Genomic DNA, 5,893 nt, shown 5'->3' on the forward strand with positions numbered 1-5,893 from the left:
GCTTTTAAAGTCTAGAGCCAAAGTAAAGGTGAAATAGGTGCTCAATAATCTCACTAATTGATTAATGTTTAAAGTGCTAAATTCCCAGGAAGAGTATAATAGGAATTATGGAGTATCATGTTATGCTTTAAGTCTTTATCAGTTGGTACTTATGAATCTTTTTGTGTATTAAGCATTCATTCTTTTGTGAGGGGGTAATAAATAACTGTCCTAAACCACACAGTGCTTGGCAACATACTAATGCTTAATAAATGATTCTTGACTTGATTTGTCATTGAATATCTTTTCATTCCCTTTGGACAGGGAATAAGGAGGACATCCTAGACATCATCCATACCTAAGCTTTAAGTGATTTTTTCCCTAGGACTCCAGGGTGGGAGCATAAAAAGCCAGAGACAATGAGAAAGAGGCATAAGCCCCATTTATAGACCTCTGCCAGCCTCCTCAGGGACTAAATTTGATCTTCAGGCATGAACTGAGAGCTAGGAGCCCCTTGGGGAGAAAACAAGTGCCTCAGGTCCTCTGGGACCAAGTGTTGGATCTGTTGTTACCATATATTATCTCTAAGTGCATTATAGAATTACAGAACACTTCTCTGTGACATCTGAAGGGAAAGGTCATTACAAACTGCGAAAACCAGGAAAAGGTTACTCAAGGAGGAGGTATTTGAGTTGGGTTATAAATGATAGGCAATGAGTGACAAGAAGTAGAAAATTAATTCCAGCATAGGAAACAATATGAGCAGGGGTCCAGAGGTATGAGTGAAAGGGATGTTTTTAAAGGACAAAAAGACTATGTTTGAGGCTGAAAAGGTAAGGTGGTACCTGAAGGGCATTGAGAGCCAGGAGAAGGAGTTTAAATAAAGTAGGAAACAGGGAACTGATGTGGACTCTTGAGAAATGACATGGCCAGATCTATGCATTAGGAAAAAAATTATTTTGGCAAGGGTACTAAGAATGGATAGAATAAGGAAGAAGAAAAACACAAGGACACCTGGAGGAGGTTATTAGAATGATCCAGGGAATGAGGTTGGTACTAGAACAGTACATCAAGAAGAATAGAAACTGATGCCATACCTACAAAAATTAGGGAAATTCAATCAATAATTGGATATGGAGAGGTAGAAAGAAGGAAAAGACAAAGACAACCCCAATGTTACAAACATGTTTATGGGCAATGCCATGAACAAAGATTGAAATTAGGAGAAGCAACTATACTGTAGGCAGCTGAAAGTTGGCATTCATAAGAGAAATAAGAACTGGAAATAAATATTTGGGAACCATCTACATGGAAATGGTAGCTAAAACTTTGGGAGACAATGAGATTGCCAAAGAGAGAATATAACAATGATTTATTAAGTTCTTATTATGTGCTAGACAGTAATGCTGGGGATACATAGATAAAAGTTTAATAATCCCTGTCCTCAAGGAACTTATAGTTTATCTAGAGAAACAAACATATGCATATTTATTAGATACACATGTGTGATGGGACCAGGTTTCCCTAGTTTTCCATCAATAGGAACTGGTTTTCCATGACAGTCAACAAAGCTGTCGTTGGGACTTGATTGGCCCCTACTTCTTCTAACACAGCTTCCTGCTTACCTGAGGGCATAAAACGTTCCATTGGTGGGGAGCCTGTCTGCTCCAACTTGGTGGATTTCTGAAGACTACTCAATCACCATACACTACCCTATTGACCAGATGAGTTTTCTATAAGGAGATAAAGTGGGGGTTAAGGAGGGGAAGGTGGGGATAGCATGTTGAGAAAAGCCCAGTGCCACTGTATCCTTGTTATATATCCTTGCTGTGTTAGGGAAAAAAGACCCAAGATAAGAACCCTGGATACCTCAGAGAGCCATATTGGGAAGTAACCAACTTGCTACCAACTAAGCCCTGTTTGGACCTGGACAACCTAGACCCAGAAACTTCAAAGTTCATAATGCTGTCCAGAGATACCTTAAAGATCCAAGGAAGCTAAACCTTGAGATGTGGAGATAAGTTCAAGAACTGAAGGGATCCAGGGCAGGACCAAATTGAGTAAACCACCCTTACCCAAAAGTACATCATAAGGCTGAGTCTAGTTGTAGCATAAAACCCTAATTCATGAACTGAATTAGCTCAAGAGATGAATATTTTTTAAACCCAATATTAAGAAAAGATTATGTAAGTATAAGTCCATGACATCAGCAGTCAGAGATCCAAAAGAAAGAAGTGGATTTTCCATAATAGACTAATACCTGGAAGAAATGAAGGAAAAGATAAAAAGTGAAAGAATAGCCTTTGAAGAAAGAATTGGAAAGATAATAAGTAGCTTAGAAAAGAAAGGTCTATAAACCTTACTCAAATAAAGGGACTCCTTGAAAGTGAGAATAATAGATCAAAAAGAAATCAATGATGCCACGAAATAGTGAGAAATAGTAGAACAAAATCAAAAGATTAAAAAGTAGAAGAAAATGTAAGCTATCTGATATAAAAAAAAATGAAACAGGTCAAGGAGAGATCATTTAAGAATCGCTGGACTCCATGAAACCATACCTTTTTTTTTTTTTAATGTGATGATGTAATTCTAGGAGGGGTAGAAACAAATGTCCCTCCAGAATAGTAATGTCTTCAAATAATATTAAAAGAGTAAAATTAAAGGCATTAAATAAGAAAAGCAGAGAACCTTGGTAGAAGTTGGTTCTTTACTGAGGGTTCGAAGAAGGAAAAGTAAAAGGAAAACGGGTACAAGGAGGAATATACTAGTTTAAAAATAAGGAAGAACAGGGTGGAACTTGCTATTTCTTATAGCAAGTGATTATGTGAAAAGAATATAAAAATATGGAGGAAAGGCTAAGGGTAAGGAAGGAACATTTAATTGAACCTCCCTCTTTTATGAAACCAGCAAAAGAGAGTTGAACACACACACAGTTTGATGCAAAATATATATTAAACTCAACAGGGAAACAAATGGTCATAAAGAAGTATTCTGGACCAGACCTGATTCAGGCCAGTTCTCTTTTAGTTTATGTTTGCTATTTTTTGGGGAAAATCAGCCATTCACATATTATTCAACACTTAATAAAAGGAGATTTTTTTCATTCTGCAGTGAATGAATGCTTTTTCATAATCCACAAACAAGAAGCAAAATGAGATCTTATAGTCTGTTTTTCAGTTATCTGTGAGAACATCAAGATATCATTATCATTTATGAAATCCTGCTTGTTCCCAACTCATTGAGAATCTTTCAGTTCATGCATGAATAACCCTCATATAAATTTTGTGTAATTTGGAGAATAGGCATATATAGTTGGTAGTTGTTAATGTTTCCTTTATCACCTTTTTATTAAATCAATAAAAACAAGAGATTTTTCCAAGTTTTGATATCTCCCAGTTGTGTATTGGTTAATATTTAACAACTGGCTGTCTGGAAAACTTCATACATATGTTTATGTATATATGCATACATATAATAAATCTTACTGAAATTAAGTGTGTAGTACATAATTTACAAATAATAATAAGATATATAATACTCTTTATTGGAAATTCCATTTAGCCAGTTGATTCTCACAAGATGCTTTTGTGCATTTGATTTTTGCTGAACTCACGGATCTGGAGCCAACCTATGGCATGTCCTCTTGCACAAATTGAATTCATTAACCTTTATATTCAGAAACCTTTTAGCTTCAGCACTACTAATCAAAGTCATGCTAACTATCTTTATAGCTTTTTGTAAAGTTTCAGGGATTAGAATATTGTTTGATTCTACATTATTATCTACAAAGTCCAGAAAATTGTTTAAATCAGTTTAATTTTTTATAATTTCATTTAAATGATATATATTTTTTTCAACAGTTATCCATGATATATTTAGGGCTTCATAAGGCTAAGTAGGGGCAACTAGGTCATGCAATGGAGAGAGTGGTGGGCCTAGAGTCAGAAAGACTCATTTTCCTGAGTTAAAATCTGTTCTCAGAAACTTACTGTGTCACCCTGGGCAAGTCACTTTACCCTATTTGCCTCAGTTTTCTTATCTGTAAAATGAGCTGGAGAAGAAAATAGCAAACCACCCTAGTATTTTTGCTAAGAAACCCCTGAATGGGGTCATGAGGAGTTGAACACAACTGAAAAACAATTTTAACAACAAAAAAGTCAAGTAGATGGTTCTTGTTAATGTTGCTGTCCAAAACAAGATGTGTTCATGTGTTGAATTATATTTTCTTTTCTTTTTTTCACACTTGACAAAAGGTTTTTTTTTTTTTTTTTGTCTTTTGGAGGGCAAGTAACTTGTTCAGTTAAATTAAGTAACTTGCCCAAGGTTACACGGCTAGTTTTTCTGTGTGGGTGTTAAGTGTCTGAGGCTGCAACTGAACTCGGGTCCTCCTGACTGCCTGACGACACTTTACTCACTGTGCCACCTAGCCCCCCAAAAGTTATTTATTTCTAACACATTTTTAGAAACTTTATTTTTGACTGGACTCAGATTTCGAGGTGGAGGCTCTCAGGGAACACAGACAACATCTCTTAGCAATCTGTTCTTTCAGTTTTTCTTTAGCCTCCTTCATTCTCTTGGCCAAAAGCTTGGCATATTTTGCTGCTTCTTCTTTGTGCTTCTGGGTACATTGCTTCTTCAAAGCAATGCGTCTATATTTGTGTTGCAAAACACGGGGGTCACCAGACACTGAATTTTAGGAGCCTTGGTCCTGGGATTCTTTCCTTCCTTGTGGAGGGGTTTTCTCACAGTTTATTGTCGAACATCATGTTCTTTGGACAAGTTGAAAAGTTTCTGGATTCTGCTAGCTCTTTTGGGCCCCAGGCGACGATGCACAGTTGTATCTGTCAGTAGTGGTATATCTTTCTCACCTTTCTTCACAATAACCAAGGTGAGGACAGTCAGGTTGGCATGCATAATACAGCCCTGAACAGATTTACGTTTTCTTTCTCCAGTACTTCTAGGGCGATAGCAAGAATGGCCCTTACTGAGCAGCAGGTGGACTTGTTCGTGAGCCAAAACACCCTGCTTCATGGGGAAGCCTTGTTTGTCGTTCCCACCACTGATTCCGACCACATATCTCTTCCATTCATCACCCAGAGCATCAGCAGAAACTTCAGTGGCCATCTGTTTCTCATAAAAGGTCTGTAACTTTCTCTCATCGTCGACTTTGATGAGTTTCAAACGGCCAGTTGCTGGTAAAGAGATGTTGAGTTTCATCTTTGCACAGCTGCCCACTTTAGATCTGCCACAGGAAAGAGATGAATTATATTTTCTAGTAACATTCCTAAAAAGAACATTAAATTATTATTTTTATTAAATGGAAGGTCTCTAAACTTACCTAACAATAAAATCTTCAACTTGAAGGTCATGCATTCTAGTACCAATCTTTAAAATTTCCAAAGTTCTTATAATGTGTTTGATTAATTTTTGTGTTTTCTAAATGTTACTTGACCTTGACTGTAATGCAGTTAAAAGTAATGAAAAATTCTTCAAGAATGTCAATTATTAAAGCAAGGACTTGCAAGAAATTAATATTAGCTAATCTCTTTGCCAAGCCAGAATAAGAAAGAAGAGAAAAATGCATATATAATGCAGGGCATGCATGCCATATGGTGGTAGGATCTCACAAACTGCATGCCACCCATCTCTGCCCCATACTCCATCAATTTTAATAATTCCAAATTAAACTATTTAGCTATAGTTTCTAACTCAGTTTGGTTTTTATTAGACTGGTAATGTTAGAATAAATTTTATGCAGAAATATTTTTAGATGATCAACTTGTTTTATTTTTTATATTGAATCATTTAGTGATAATTGTAGCTATGGTTCAATGGATAGAGCACAAGACTGAGCCAGGGAATATTTGAGTTTGAATCCTGCCTCAGACATTTCTTAGTTCTGTGACCCTGGGCA

At 36.4% G+C, this 5,893-nt stretch overlaps 1 pseudogene; it reads right to left on the reverse strand.

Annotated features, from left to right (window-relative positions):
- Window positions 1–4,301: 4,301 nt before the first annotated feature.
- On the reverse strand, window positions 4,302–5,232 carry LOC138170039 (small ribosomal subunit protein eS6-like; annotated as a pseudogene).
- Window positions 5,233–5,893: the final 661 nt, after the last annotated feature.

This window comes from Petaurus breviceps, unplaced genomic scaffold (assembly GCF_028583685.1).
Source record: "Petaurus breviceps papuanus isolate PSGF00001 unplaced genomic scaffold, PetGlider_PUasm1.0 38, whole genome shotgun sequence".
Lineage (NCBI taxonomy): Eukaryota > Metazoa > Chordata > Mammalia > Diprotodontia > Petauridae > Petaurus > Petaurus breviceps.